The following is a 17,284-nucleotide window of genomic DNA, read 5'->3' as shown; positions in this document are numbered from 1 at the left end:
GTAGGTTGTTCAATCTCTTTTACTTTATCCTTTTGTTGATTTATGCTTGAACGGTTGATTTTAATTTGTTTTGAATTTTTGTGTTTGATTTTTTTTCTTTCCATTTTGGTTGAATGGATGGTTTTATGTTATCTTTGTTGATATTGAGCTAGATGTTTGAATGCTTGTTGTGTTCTATTATTATTGTTTTGTTATGTAACTTATGTTGCTTACAGAATGAAGATCCAAAAATGATTGGGACCTGGGATAGTGGTTGCTTTCTCCATTTGTTTAGTTACTAATTAACACAACTACTTCATTTAGACTCATTAAATATTGTACATGGTTATGTTAAGTCCTCTAATTTTTGTGCTAGGATTTCTGATTATGGAGGGTCAGTAGAAAAGAGAGGGTTAGTTGGTTTTTCGAACCATTGTTATGGTTCGGTTCGGTTATTTGAAAAAACCGAACCATGAACAGTCCTACTGGTGATTATGGGTTGGTGGGTGATTTTGTTGGAACTTTTATGTCAAGAGGATATGAGGGAGGATTGTTTGTGTAGTGAGATTTAGTGAAGTTTTCAATCCTAGGTTGATGATTCCTTTTGATATGAAAGCTACTGTTAGATTATCAAAAGTTGCTTCAGCTTATGTTGGTAATTCAAGGAGCAGGTCAATAAGTTGCTCTCATATAAACTGTAATTTTCATAAACTAGTGAAGCTGATGTTATTCAATAAGTTGTTGAAATATATGTCCTGTACAGCTAACTGTACTAGTTTTGCTTTTGTCATGTTATGCTTGTTCTGTGCAGCCTCAGGCCACTAAAACATTGGAGTGTTAATGGAAATAGAAAATACAACTGTGAATCTTAACTTTCACTAAAACATGTATCTCGCCTTCTTTCCCCATTCCAATGACCTATGTAGACATGCCCAATTCGGTGCCTGACACTCATGAGTCATATGCAGTTCAATTACTTCCATTTTCTCAAATTTTTATAGGTACCTGTGTGTCAGTATCGGTTTCGTGTTTGGTGTCCTGGTTCGTGTTTGTGCCGGTACTTCATAGTGACACATTACCTATACAATGACTCTCCATTTATAGAGTGATACTTCATTGAAAGGTTGAAGCAGAAATACAAAGGGAAGGAAAATAAAAACATGGTAGCTAGTTGGATACTATATGAAGCATATTGTCTAAGGGCGCATTTTAGCATACCTTACTTGATGAGATAAACACTTTTATTATGTTCAAATACACTTATAAAAAGCATGTATCTATAAGTTTTCAAACTTATTTCAATAAGCTCACCAAAATAGCTTATAATTTTGGTTCAAATTGATTTCACTCTACCCTCTCGTTTGCACCATCACACTATGCTCAATCAATCCTCCTTAACAAACAAGACTCAAGTCAGTGTTTGTAAACAAACAAGTAACTTGTTATATCCTCACTCGTCACTACTAATATTTTAAAATGTTCTTCACACTACCAAAGTATAAAGCATGAACAATAAGAAAACAAAACAAAAAAAAAACACATCAATTTTTGAAGTCCAAATGCAAAATCCCACCACTCATTACCATAAGTCCAAAAGGTTAGTCCTGATGTCGAAAATAGCAACCTCTGTATTTTTATTCTCTGGTCGCTTTTAGCAATCAAGTAAAATGTTTTAGGACACACTTTGCTTTGAACGTGCCAAACTTCAATTTGAAAGAATTCCTATTTCTTTGTGAACCTGTAATGCCAACGACCCATATCATCTCTAAAGACTCCAATACAAGAAGACTTCAACCCTCTACATTTAACTTGACATAACTGGATTGGGGAATCTGCAAACAAGACCATAAGTTGTGTACAAAAAAAAAAGTAAAATATTAACATTTATTGACAAATTCAGGATACGGTTTCAAATACAATGGATTGAGATTGGCTACAGTTGAAAAGCACGCAGTTTTCACGCGGTTTTCGATCTCAGCTGTTGATTATTGATCAAACGGTTTAAATTGATAAAGTAATAAAATCAGTGAAAACAATCACAGCCGTACATGTCAGATCGAACGGTCATAAATGATTACCGCGTGAAAACTGCGTCAATATTGACAGCAGGAAATCCACACGCAAATACAATAACTTCATACATTCTTCTAAAGATAAAGGCATTCATGTCACGCACCAATACCTATCCTATCCATTACAGAATTTAAAAACATCAAATGAATATCAGCAATATAAAGTCAGAGCACATTTTGGAAAGTATATACATAATAAAATCACGAAAATAACATGAAACCAAATGATCACTAGTTTTCTTATTTATATAGCAACTCGAAATAAACACAACATATTAATTTTAAAACAAATAATACATTACTCAAATAGAAAAGTTGAAATTACAAACAAGCGTATCTATATTTTTTAAAAGACCAACATCAAATTAATTCATTCTTATGCGATTTGCACCGGCTCGGTTGTTTGTTCTCTTCAGTCTCAAGTTAAACATTTGTTCAACAAATCTTGCAAGCCATTCAGGTTTTCCAAAGAAGAATACATACATTATGTCCCAAAAGCAACCCAGATATTGCCCCACACGCATATCCTATTGCTACTGCTTTCCAACCAAATTCTGATTCCTCCTCATCTTCAGATTTTGAATGTGATGGCCGATCTTCATCCTTTTTGCAAGATTTAGACACTTGGAATCCACATAACATTGTATTTCCTTCAAAAGAATCATTTCCAAATGTATCAAACTGTTGGCCTTTAGGTATCATTCCCTCGAGATGGTTTTGTGAAAGGTTCAAGAATGAGAGAAAATTCAGATTTGTGAGACCCATAGGGATCTCACCCCTCAACTGATTCCTTGAGAGGTCCAGCCACTCCAAATTTCTCAAATGATTCAATGATTGTGGAATGGTACCTGTGATTCCATTGTTTGAAAGGTTAAGGCCTTTGAGAAATTTTAAATCTCCAATGAGTTGTGAAATTTCTCCTTCAAACATGTTATTTGATAAATCAATAGTTGTGAAAGTAGTCAATATCCTCGTTAGCTCTGTAAAAAGACCTTTCATTATGACCACCACTGAATCTTTATAGTAACCATCCTCATTGTCCATGTATTGCAAATCAATTTGGCTATCATTCACATTCATCATTGCTTGAAAGTTCTTAATACACGATGTTGGCAATGGACCACTAAAATTGTTGTTAGAGACATCAAAAATTCGCAACTTGAGAAAAGAATGTTTGGTGCTAGAGCATGTGATTGTACCATAAAGTTTATTTGATCTTAAACTCAGTACTTGTAACTCTGGTAGAGTTCCTAGCCATTTGGGAAATACATCCTCTATCATGTTGTCTCCAAGGTCCAACACTTCAAGTTTTTTGCAATGAGCCAAAGAGTGTGGTAATGGACCTTCAAGTTGATTTCCATTCAACTGTATAGTCTCAAATCGATTTTGTTTGGAAAAGTTTGTAGGGATGCTTCCATAGAGGTTATTCATTTGCAAATCCAATACAGAAAGAGAAGGAAGTGTCCCCAGACATTTTGGGATCATGCCTGTTAATTTGTTGTTTGCCAAATTGAGCACCTCCAACTGTAATGCATTGCAGAATGTTGAAGAAATGTATCCGGAGAAGTTGTTATTTGAGAGCATGAAGTATTCAATTGGATAGGGTGGAATTGGAAGATTTCCTTGCAACTTATTGAAACTAAGATTAATATAATATATGTATGGGTTTAAGAGCTTATGAAACCATTTGGTAGTCGTGCTAGGAACTTAGGAAAACTATTAATATTACTAAAAGATAAATCTAACCTTGAAAGGTAAGGTGATATGGATTCAACTTTGCTATCAATGTTGATAGAAAGAAAATTATTGTGTGAAATATTGAGGTAATATAGTTTTTTATATATTGAAAATTGGTGAAAATCCACAACACCACTCAAGTTTGTTGATGACAAATCTAAGCCGGTAAGATTCTGGAGTTCAAAAATTGAATTTGGAAAATGACCATGTAGGTTGTTATTAGAGAGAGCCAAATATTGCAGAGAATAAGTTGAGAACTCACCAATAAACCCTGTGAGGTGGTTGTTGCTGAGGTCCAGCTCTAACAACGAAGGCAAATAATAGCACCAATGCGGAATTGTTCCACTTAACATGTTATAACCTAAACCCAAATAGCTTAATTTTGAATGTTTTGTGATTTCATTTGGGATTGGACCAACTAGTTTATTAAATGATAAACCTAAATGAGAAAGCTGAGATAGATGAAAAAATGATGATGGAACTTGGCCTGTTAGGTTGTTAGTGGAAAGTTCTAAATATTCCAGTTTCATTAAATTTCCATATACATTTGGGATATCACCGTTAAGTTTATTGTATGAAAGGTCCAAATATGTTAGTTGGGTGAGGTTCCAGAAAGATAGAGGAATCGTCCCATCTAAATTGCATTCTTGAAGGGATAAATGAGTAAGAGACTTCAATTGAGCTATGGAATAAGGAATTTCACCTGAGAAAGAAGTGGAAGAGAGGTCCAAGTATCTTAGAGGAGTGCTCCAGTTGGACTTTGGAAGTTGACCAATAAGGTCATTATATGACAAATCTAGTATTTGAAGATTAGGTAAAGAGAGGATGTAACTTGACAAATTTCCTTGCAATTCAGTGGATCTTAGACTAAGAGAAACCAAAGAGGATGACAAATTCTTTAGCATAGATAAAGACCTTTTATTGATTGCAGACATATCCACAGTATCAAGATAAAGCTCCCTTAAACTAGTAGCATTATGAATGAGTTTCTTCCATGTCAATGGATTGAGTTTCAATCCCCCCGAACTAAGATCAAGTGATATTAATTTTGACAAATGAGAGATTGTGGAGGGAATATTACCACCGAGGTCTGAGTTTGACACATTTAGATGTGTGAGATTCACTAAATCACCAATACCAACAGGCACCGAAGACCAAGAAAAATGATTAAAAGCCAAGTTGAGTTGTTGAAGATGTTTAAGCTGGAAGATAGTGCTATTGGGATGTAATTCACCTTTCAGATTGTTGCAACTAAGATCCAGACCAATCACATAATCTGACAAGGTGTCACACGTGACACCATCCCACTCACAACAATCTGTATTGTTTTTCCAAGTTTCTGTTTTGAAAGAAAAAGAGGAACACTTATAGAACCAAAAAGTATCGGAAGGTGTAGATGAAGTGTTGACAAAAAATGAGTTCTTGAATTGTAACAAGGCAGAGCTGTCATGATGGTTGCATAATGAGAATGTGTAGGAAGTAAAGTTTGTAAGCAACAGCAAGGAGAAGAAGTGAATGGTAAAAGAAGGCAATAGAATAAAAAAGGAGGCCATTTAGAACAACTTGATATTATTTCTTTTTTATCTGATGATTTTGGATATACCAATTGATTACCCTCAATTTATTTATATATAAGAAGCTTAACATTGATATAATTGAGTCTCGGCGTGCTTTTGTTTTGTAGCAAGGGATGCTTTTCATGGACCGTATGAAGCACTAATACTCTTAGCAATACACTAGTGAGTGTATGGTGGAAGATTAAGACTTTTTGTGGTTGCAATCATAGAAATGTTTGGTGGAAGACTTTTGAAGTAAGACTCAAGTTGGAATCTTTTTCAATTGTACATAGTCATCAAGTATTCAAGTCGGCTCTTCTTACAAACACATTGCATGGAGGAGATATTTTACAAAGATGAAATTAGACATTTTATACTGACTAGGAAATTTACACAGTTTCAATAACTCCTTAATTTGCTCAACTTAGATAACACTAGAGCTGTAAAAAATTCAAACTCCATAATCTTACCTACTAGTCCTCTATTAAGTGCCGGTTTAGATAGACTTATTTTTTAGCGTGTAAAAATAATTTATGAAAATAAATAAACTTTCACTAAATCCCCAATACCAGCATGCAATGAAGAAGGGGAAAAATCATTAAAAGCCAAGTTGAGTTGTTGAAGATGTTTAAGCTGGAAGATAGTGCTATTGGGATGTAATTCACCTTTCAGATTGTTGCAACTAAGGTCCAGACTAATCACATAATCTGACACGGTGTCACACGTGACACCATCCCACTCACAACAATCTGTATTGTTTTTCCATGTTTCTGTTTTGAAAGAAAAAGAGGAACACCAACTCCACAAATTTAAATCAGGTTTAGATGAAGTGTTGACAAAAAATGAGTTATTGAATTGTAACAAGGCAGAGCTGTCATGATGGTTGCATAATGATAATGTGTAGGAAGTAAAATGAGTAAGCAGCAGCAGCAAGAAGAAGTGAAAGGTAAAAGAAGGCAATAGAATATAAAAGGAGGCCATTTAGAGCAACTTGATATTTTTTTTTTTTTATCTGATGATTTTGCATTGATATTAGAGTTGTTTACTAATTGAGTCTTGGCATGCATTTTTTGACTCTTTTCTTCAACCGTATGAAGCACTTCAGTATAGGAATTTTTGTGGTTGCAATCATAGAAATGTTTGGTGGGAGACAGCTTTTCTTCAACCATATGAAGCACATGACGCTTATTCTCTCTCATTTTTTCATTTAGTCGAAACATGTGTCCATATGGGCCGCACTATTTGAGGAGATAGAGGATCTTTCTTTGGGTGCAACATAGATATAATACAAGATTTTGGTGCAAATTTCACAAACTCAGGTTGTGCAAGTGCACCCCCTCATTTATAGGTGGGTCCGCCCCTACTTTAAGATAATATTTACGTGTACCAAGTGACTCAAAATAATAATTAAGTTTGAATTAATACTTGCATAAAATTGATCATCAAAAAATTATATAGGAGGACTCGAACCAGCACCACTTTGCCATACATATATACCCACCTTAACCGCTCGGCCAACTACATTGTTATGATAGTTTGACGCGAATATATGTACCATACACACATAACTTTATATATGCATAGGGGGTATCCAAGTAATTTTCAATTTTTTGGGTGGGTTATGGCCATGCTGGGCCATCCCTAGCTCCGGTTGTTGATGTAAGGGTTCTCAAAATTGGGAATATGAAATATGGATAATTACAAATTGATTATTCATTCAAAGGTAAAATTGATAGATGAGAACCCAATTTAAGTTGGTGTTCTTAGTACATAAAAAGAAAGGGAAAGATAAAGAAAACTAAGTCTAAGACTTAAGCCATTACTCTACTAGAGAGTACCAAAGGGAGAGAGGATAGACTTCATCAATTTTCTTCATACCCATGTTGATCTTCATTTCACTATTTATGCACAAGCCAAAGTTCATTGATGTTAGGATCACTAGCCATGTGTTTATTTACCTCAACCAATTATGTTATGCAAAATGTATTTTCTCATGTGCTATTTTGAATCATAACATTACTCCCCCGTTAAAATCAACTCTGTCCTCAAGGTTGTGACTGAGACAAACCTTCATAGAATCAATTGCATCTTTCCAAGTGATATCTAAAATCAAGTTTACCTTTCCAAGAAATAATAATAAAAATTCCCGGATCCCATTGTTTGAATGGTAATGATTCTTTTTTATTTTTTTTTGAAAACTTGGTATCCGGTCTTAGGACCGACTAATCCTATGGTAAGGATGGTTTTGATTTGAGTGTTTCTCTGTTCTTAACTGTGACATCAGTAACTACTAACTGGTGCATAAACCACATGCCAAACTCCACCAATGTTTGTATTTTTGGCAATTCCCATGAACTAAGCTTTTAGTATTTTGCAGAATGCTACTACCATAAGCCATGTGTGCAGTAGCGTTTTGAAATGAAATTAACGGAGTATGTATGTTGGCACTAATATCAAATGGACTAGAACCCTGAACACTCGCACTCATCAGGTCTGATCATCTTTTGCTACAACTACATATGCCTAATTTTGTCGCTTTGTTTTGGAGATTGGAATAATATTAATTAGTAATAATGTTGTATAACTTGAACTATTTGATTACATATCTAAACAATCAAGTTTACCTGTTATGACGGCAAGTTCATGTTCATTTTTACTTAAGTTCAGATTGATAGTTCTTCCCTAGTATAAGGAGCACATAATGTGACGCGTCTAAGAGATTAACTTAGCGGAGCAGCTTGTTGTCCGTTTACCTTTTGTTCATGTGTAATTATATTAAAAATAAATATTGAACTAAAAAACTTCTAATTGAGTCTGGCATGCTTTTTTATTTGACGCTTTCTTCAACCGTATGAAGCACTAAGAGTAAGACTCTTAGCAATACACTAGTGAGTGAATGGTGGAAGACTAAGACTTTTTGTGGTTGCAATCATAGAAATGTTTGGTGGAAGACTAAGAAGACTTTTGAAGTAACACACATGTTGGAATCTTTTCGATTGTACATAGTCATCAAGTATTCAAGTCGACTCTTCTTACAAACACATTGCATGGAGGAGATATTTTACAAAGATCAAATTAGACATTTTATACTGATAGGAAATTTACACAGTTTCAATAACTCCTTAATTTGCTCAACTTAGATAACACTAGAGCTGTAAAAAATTCAAACTCCACAATCTAGTAGTCCTCTATTAAGTGCCGGTTTAGATAGACTTATTTTTTAGCCTGTGAAAATAATTTATGCAAATAAATAAACTTGTATAGCAACTTGAAATAGACATAACATACTAATTTTAAAACAGATAATACAACATTACTCAAACTGAGAAAGAAGTTGAAATTACAAACAAACGTATCTATATATATATATATATTGAAAACTCGGTATCCGGCTCTAAGACTGACTAATCCAAGGGGACCAATCCCACCCGCCAACTTGCGAGGGTCCCATTTAAAGCCAGAGTTTTTTTGCTCTGTCTGGACACTACAAGAAAAAGGCCATTTACTGGCGGCCAAAAACCCTGAAAAAGTTACAAAAACCGCCAATAAATACTAAAAACGGATAATTTACTGGTGGCCTCAATCCGTCAATAAAATGGGCGACCGTAAATGTATTGGCGGCCTAAACCGCCAAAAAGTTAAAGGCGACAATTTCGAGGCAGTCTAAACCGCCACTAGTTTCTTATGCAGCTTAGCAGCATTGACCAACATAGCTAGGGTCCAAGCCGCCACAAACTATTTCGATTATTTTAAAATTTTAAAATTATTATTTTACTTATTAAATCATAAAATATAATAGATCTGAGGAATAATAGTCCTGTTCTTCAACGTTTTTGCACAACAAATAAAGGGATCTTTGTTACAAGAACATATGTCCAAAAGCTATGTTCTTCAACGTTTTTGCACATCAAATAAGCTATGTTCTTCAACTTTAATAATAAATAAGCTATCTTTTCTCATCTTTTGAATGTCTTCCAATTCTTTCAACAACCTCCATCTACTCACAGTGACCAGAAAGGAAAGAGGTAAGTTTTGTAGAGGTTAAAAATAACAGATCTGTTTTTCAAATTAATAGATCTGAAAAATAATGAGGTGAGTTTTGTAGAGAATAAAAAGATGAGTTCGAAACATGGTGGTGGTGTGGACAAAGAAGGCCAAACGGATATGTGGTTGTGGCTGGAAGTGGGTTGGCGCGGTGGTTTGTAGAGAGAGAGAGGAAGAAGATTGAAAAAAGAAAATTCCAGTTGTGGTTATTGGTGGTGGTTTGTTGAGAAAAGAACAAGAGAATGAAGAGATGAGAAGAGTTTTTGTTTGTTAATTTGTTAAGGGAGAGAGAAACAAAATTGTTGGGTCATCACGAGGGGGCAGCCGGGGGATCATCCACATTGGGCTTAAGAACAACTCTACAAGTGAGTTGGACACCACACTCTTACCCAAAACCTTAAGGTGTTAGGTTTATGGGTCATCTCACTTATAAAGTGTTCAACCTCCACTTTTCTAAGCAATGTGGGACTTAACCACTCACACTTGCTACAACAATCTCCCCCTCAAGTGTGAGTCTATCCACTCTTGGATATGCTCCCCCTCAAGCAGAAGCTTTCTTCATCCTACACTTGTACCGCCGTAAGCCACACTGCTCCACGGGACTCGCCGCCTGACCACCTTTGTCAGGAAGACTTTCGATACAAGGAGCCAGTTCAACCCTTCGTCGAACCATCGGCTCTGATACCACTGTTGGGTCATCACGAGGGGGCAGCCGGGGGATCATCCACATTGGGCTTAAGAACAACTCTACAAGTGAGTTGGACACCACACTCTTACCCAAAACCTTAAGGTGTTAGGTTTATGGGTCATCTCACTTATAAAGTGTTCAACCTCCACTTTTCTAAGCAATGTGGGACTTAACCACTCACACTTGCTACAACAATCTCCCCCTCAAGTGTGAGTCTATCCACTCTTGGATATGCTCCCCCTCAAGCGGAAGCTTTCTTCATCCTACACTTGTACCGCCGTAAGCCACACTGCTCCACGGGACTCGCCGCCTGACCACCTTTGTCAGGAAGACTTTCGATACAAGGAGTCAGTTCAACCCTTCGTCGAACCATCGGCTCTGATACCACTGTTGGGTCAACACGAGGGGGCAGCCGGGGATCATCCACATTGGGCTTAAGAACAACTCTACAAGTGAGTTGAACACCACACTCTTACCCAAAACCTTAAGGTGTTAGGTTTATGGGTCATCTCACTTATAAAGTGTTCAACCTCCACTTTTCTAAGCAATGTGGGACTTAACCACTCACACTTGCTACAACAATCTCCCCCTCAAGTGTGAGTCTATCCACATCGGTTGAGAGATGGTTTGACTAAGTGTTTATATACTAGAGACAATCCTCACCTTACAAGCCGGTTTTTTAAGGATGAGTTAGGCCTCGATATTCGTGACATGGTATCAGAGCCGATGGTTCGACGAAGGGTTGAACTGGCTCCTTGTATCGAAAGTCTTCCTGACAAAGGTGGTCAGGCGGCGAGTCTCGTGGAGCAGTGTGGCTTACGGCGGTACAAGTGTAGGATGAAGAAAGCTTCCGCTTGAGGGGGAGCATATCCAAGAGTGGATGGACTCACACTTGAGGGGGAGATTGTTGTGGCAAGTGTGAGTGGTTAAGTCCCACATTGCTTAGAAAAGTGGAGGTTGAACACTTTATAAGTGAGATGACCCATAAACCTAACACCTTAAGGTTTTGGGTAAGAGTGTGGTGTCCAACTCACTTGTAGAGTTGTTCTTAAGCCCAATGTGGATGATTCCCCGGCTGCCCCCTCGTGATGACCCAACAGTGGTATTGTTGTAGCAAGTGTGAGTGGTTAAGTCCCACATTGCTTAGAAAAGTGGAGGTTGAACACTTTATAAGTGAGATGACCCATAAACCTAACACCTTAAGGTTTTGGGTAAGAGTGTGGTGTCCAACTCACTTGTAGAGTTGTTCTTAAGCCCAATGTGGATGATCCCCCGGCTGCCCCCTCGTGATGACCCAACAGTGGTATCAGAGCCGATGGTTCGACGAAGGGTTGAACTGGCTCCTTGTATCGAAAGTCTTCCTGAGAAAGGTGGTCAGGCGGCGAGTCCCGTGGAGCAGTGTGGCTTACGGCGGTACAAGTGTAGGATGAAGAAAGCTTCCGCTTGAGGGGGAGCATATCCAAGAGTGGATAGACTCACACTTGAGGGGGAGATTGTTGTAGCAAGTGTGAGTGGTTAAGTCCCACATTGCTTAGAAAAGTGGAGGTTGAACACTTTATAAGTGAGATGACCCATAAACCTAACACCTTAAGGTTTTGGGTAAGAGTGTGGTGTCCAACTCACTTGTAGAGTTGTTCTTAAGCCCAATGTGGATGATCCCCCGGCTGCCCCCTCGTGATGACCCAACAAAAATACTAGTAAAAATAGATGAAGTGTTAACACCAACAGATCCGTTTTCTATTATTTCTGGTATCTGTGTTGATTTCTTTTTATTAAGGACTTTTTATTTTTGAATTCTGGCCAAGTTTCTGGCAGTCTGGACCGTCACTAACTAAAAAGACGATTATAGATGGCCATGACCGCCAGTAAGCGTTTCGTTTCTTCAGGTTTCTGGCGGCCTGGACCGTCACTAACATAAAAGCAAGTTTTTGGCGGCCAGGACCGCCAGTAAGTTTGACGACAATCCTTTAAATAATAGTTTTTTAGTTTTTGGCGGTTTTTTATACTTATTGGGGGCTTAGGCCGCCAGAAACTTACAGAGGGCCTAAACCGCCAGTAATTTTCGTCGGTAAATGATTGTTTTCTTGTAGTGGGACTTAACCCACCGAAATTGGCACTAGGGGATTCGAACCTGAGACATTGAGAGGAGCATACTCCAAGGACCCAAGTCAACACCACTAGACCAACCCCGAGTGGAGGAACACACCCGCACCTAGCAAACAAAGTGGCGGTGGTTCAATACCACCATCCTCAATGCTTGACACTGCTGATGTCGGATAACGAGCATTCTAACAGCCTTAAAGTTTGTTTTTTTTTTTTAAAAAAAACAAATTTTATTAGAAAGCCTCAAACAAAACATGAAATATGCCAAGCGATGGAATATGATACATAAGGGACAAAATAAAAACAAGGAGCTAGAAACAAGCCTCCAGAAACACCAAAAAACACCAAAACTAAAGGGCACACCAAAACAAGCCTCCGCACACCAAAAGGTACCACAGCACACCACCTAAACGAGGTCCATAGCTAGAGCGCACTCCACAGTCTTCAGGCCACCAAAGACAACATCAACACAACCTATGAATTGAATATGCTACTTGACTCTAACTCCGAATCTCGAATCAAAAGTGATCAGCCCATCGGAGTCCAAGAAGCAGCCCTGTGAGCCAAAATTGATTGGTCAAACGCAGCATGGAGACCTTAAAGTTGAGTTGAAGTAAAAGACCAAGTTGGTGTTTATAAACAAGTAACTTGTTATATCCTCAGTCCTCACTACTAATATTTTAAAATGTTCTTCACACTACCAAAGTATAAAGCATTAACAATAAGAAAACAACAAAAAACCACATCCATTTAGAAGTCCAAATGCAGAAAGTTAATTACCATTGCCACTGCATTGCTCATAGGACACCGGATCACCCTGCAAAATCCCATCACTCATTACCATAAGTCCAAAAGGTTAGTCCTGATGTCGAAAATAGCAACCTGTGTATTTTTATTCTCTCGTCACTTTTAGCAATCAAGTAAAATGTTTTAGGACACACTTTGCTTTGAACGTGCCAAACTTCAATTTGAAAGAATTCCTATTTCTTTGTGAACCTGTAATGCCAACGACCCAGATCATCTCTAAAGACTCCAATACAAGAAGACTTCAACCCTCTACATTTAACTTGACATAACTGGATTGGGGAATCTGCCAACAAGACCATAAGTTGTGTACAAAAAAAAGTAAAATATTAACATTTATTGACAAATTCAGGATATGGTTTCAAATACAATAACTTCATACATTCTTCAAAAGATAAAGGCATTCATGTCACGCACCAATACCTATCCTATCCATTACAGAATTTAAAAACATCAAATGAATAACAGCAATATAAAGTCAGAGCACATTTTGGAAAGTATATACATAATAAAATCACGAAAATAACATGAAACCAAATGATCACTAGTTTTCTTATTTATATAGCAACTTGAAATAAACACAACATATTAATTTTAAAACAAATAATACATTACTCAAACAGAAAAGTTGAAATTACAAACAAACGTATCTATATTTTTTAAAAGACCAACATCAAATTAATTCATTCTTCTGCGATTTGCACTGGATCGGTTGTTTGTTCTCTTCAGTCTCATATTAAACATATGTTCAACAAGTCTTGCAAGCCATTCGGGTTTTCCAAAGAAGAATACATTATGTCCTAAGAGCAACCCAGATATTGCCCCACACGCATATCCTATTGCTACTGCTTTCCAACCAAATCCTGATTCCTCTTCATCTTCAGATGTTGAATATGATGGCCGATCTTCATCCTTTTTGCAAGATCTAGACACTTGGAATCCACATAACATTGTATTTCCTTCAAAAGAATCATTTCCAAATGTATCAAACTGTTGGCCTTTAGGTATCATACCCTCGAGATGGTTTTGTGAAAGGTTCAAGAATGAGAGAAAATTCAGATTTGTGAGACCCATAGGGATCTCACCCCTCAACTGATTCCTTGAGAGGTCCAGCCACTCCAAATTTCTCAAATGATTCAATGATTGTGGAATGGTACCTGTGATTCCATTGTTTGAAAGGTTAAGGCCTTTGAGAAATTTTAAATCTCCAATGAGTTGTGGAATTTCTCCTTCAAACATGTTATTTGATAAATCAATAGTTGTGAAAGTAGTCAATATCCTCGTTAGCTCCGTAAAAAGACCTTTCATTACAACCACCACAGAATCTTTATAGTAATACAGCGTACCTATGTATTGCAAACCAATTTGGCTGCCATTAACATTCATCATTCCTTGAAAGTTCTTAATACATGATGTTGGTAATGGGCCACTAAAATTGTTGTTAGAGACATCAAAAATTCGCAACTTGGCAAAAGGATGTTTGGTGCTAGAGCATGTGATTGTACCATAAAGTTTATTTGATCTTAAACTCAGTACTTGTAACTCTGGTAGAGTTCCTAGCCATTTGGGAAATACATCCTCTATCATGTTGTCTCCAAGATCCAAAACTTCAAGTTTTTTGCAATGAGCCAAAGAGTGTGGTAATGGACCTTCCAGTTGATTTCCATTCAACTTTATAGTCTCAAATTGATTTTGTTTGGAAAAGTTTGTAGGGATGCTTCCATAGAGGTTATTCATTTGCAAATCCAATACAAAAAGAAAAGGAAGTGTCCCCAGACATTGTGGGATCATGCCTGTTAATTTGTTGTGTGCCAAATTGAGCACCTTCAGATATGATGTATTGCAGAATGATGAAGAAATATCTCCTGTTATGTTGTTATTTGAGAGCATGAAGTATTCAATTGGATAGGGTGGAATTGGAAGATTTCCTTGCAACTTATTGAAACTAAGATTAATATAATATATGTATGGGTTTAAGAGCTTATGAAACCATTTGGGAATTTTCCCATGAATGTTGTTATGAGAGAAATCTAAGTATTTCAGATTTGGTAGTCGTGCTAGGAACTTAGGAAAACTATTAATATTACTAAAAGATAAATCTAAATATTCAAGGTAAGGTGATGAGATGGATTCAACTTTGCTATCAATATTGATAGAAAGAAAACTATTGTGTGAAAGATTGAGGTAATATAGATATTTAAATATTGAAAAATGGTGAAAATCCACAACACCACTCAAGTTTGTTGATGACAAATCTAAGAGTGTAAGATTCTGGAGTTCAAAAACTGAATTTGGAAAATGACCATGTAGGTTGTTATTAGAGAGATACAAATATTGCAGAGAATAAGTTGTGAACTCACCAATAAACCCTGTGAGGTGGTTGTTGCTGAGGTCCAGCTCTAACAACGAAGGCAAATTATAACACCAATGCGGAATTGTTCCACTTAACATGTTAGAACCTAAATCCAAATAGCTCAATTTTGAATGTTTTGTGATTTCATTTGGAATTGGACCAACTAGTTTATTAAATGATAAACCTAAATAAGAAAGCTGAGATAGATGAAAAAATGATGATGGAACCTCGCCTGTTAGGTTGTTACTGGAAAGGTCCAAATGTGTTAGTTGGGTGAGGTTCCACAAAGATAGAGGAATCGTCCCATCGAAATTGCATTCTTGAAGGGATAAATGAGTAAGAGACTTCAATTGAGCTATGGAATAAGGAATTTCACTTGAGAAAGAAGTGGAAGAGAGGTCCAAGTACCTTAGAGGCATGCTCCAGTTGGACTTTGGAAGTTGAACAATAAGGTCGTAATTATATGACAAATCTAGTTTTTGAAGGTTGGGTAAAGAGAGGATGTCACTTGACAAATTTCCTTGCAATTCAGTGTGACTTAGACTAAGAGAAACCAAAGAGGATGACAAATTCTTTAGCATGGACAAAGAGCTCTCTTTGATTGAGGACATATTCACATAATCCAGATAAAGCTCCCTTAAATTAGTAGCATTATGAATGAGTTTCTTCCATGTCAATGGATTGAGTTTCAATCCCCTGCGGTACTCCATCCAGTTAATGCTAAGATCAAGTGATACTAATTTTGACAAATGAGAGATTGTGGAGGGAATATTACCTCTGAGGTCTGAGTTTGACACATTTAGATGTGTGAGACTCACTAAATCACCAATACCAGCATGCAATGAAGAACGGAAAAAATCATTAAAAGCCAAGTTGAGTTGTTGAAGATGTTTAAGCTGGAAGATAGTGCTATTGGGATGTAATTCACCTTTCAGATTGTTGCAACTAAGGTCCAGACCAATCACATAATCTGACACGGTGTCACACGTGACACCATCCCACTCACAACAATCTGTATTGTTTTTCCAAGTTTCTGTTTTGAAAGAAAAAGAGGAACACTTATTATAGAACCAAAGAGTATCGGAAGGTGTAGATGAAGTGTTGACAAAAAATGAGTTCTTGAATTGTAACAAGGCAGAGCTGTCATGATGGTTGCATAATGAGAATGTGTAGGAAGTAAAGTTTGTAAGCAACAACAAGGAGAAGAAGTGAATGGTAAAAGAAGGCAATAGAATAAAAAAGGAGGCCATTTAGAGCAACTTGAGATTATTTCTTTTTTATTTGGTGATTTTGGATATACCAATTGATTACCCTCAATTTATTTATATATAATATAATTGAGTCTCGGCGTGCTTTTGTTTTGTAGCAAGGGATGCTTTTCATCGACCGTATGGAGCACTCCAATAGAAGGAGTTTTTGTGGTTGCAATTATACTTATAGTGATAGGATAATTGACAATAACATTAATTCATTAGCATCAGTAGAAATGTATGGTGTATTTTTAAGATAAGTAAGACCAAGATTTTTGAACCGTATATAATACTCAATTTGAAATGTTTTTGAATGTTCTAACATTTTTTTAATAAATTTTAAAAGTTAAATCAAAAGAGTACGGCTTTCATATTTTTTTTTAAAAATAAAACTTGGGGTACCTTAAAGGTTAGCAATTACTTGGATCTAAATTTTAATATTTATTTCTTTTAAGTAGTTTAGTGGTTAAAAATTTCACTCTTAAAATAAATAAGTAAAGAGTATAAAATCCGAACGACTTCTACATATATAATAAAATTTTTCTATCAATTGAGTTAAACTCAGAATAACTTATTGATATCCTTAATATGTGTCTTAAGAAAACTCTTGTTGCTATATTATAAATTCTTGTTTAGAAAAATTACTTCAAAAAATATTTAATATACACATCCACTTTATTTATTAAAAAATGATTAAG

The 17,284-nt window shown here is 36.4% G+C and overlaps 1 pseudogene; it reads right to left on the bottom strand.

Moving 5' to 3' along the window:
- Positions 1 to 2,326: 2,326 nt before the first annotated feature.
- LOC123920056 lies at positions 2,327 to 16,664 on the bottom strand (annotated as a pseudogene).
- Between the last annotated feature and the right edge of the window lie 620 nt (positions 16,665 to 17,284).

Source organism: Trifolium pratense, linkage group LG4 (genome assembly GCF_020283565.1).
Source record: "Trifolium pratense cultivar HEN17-A07 linkage group LG4, ARS_RC_1.1, whole genome shotgun sequence".
Lineage (NCBI taxonomy): Eukaryota > Viridiplantae > Streptophyta > Magnoliopsida > Fabales > Fabaceae > Trifolium > Trifolium pratense.
The sequence above is the reverse complement of the archived record's forward strand: the minus strand, read 5'-3'. Positions and strand labels throughout refer to the sequence as shown.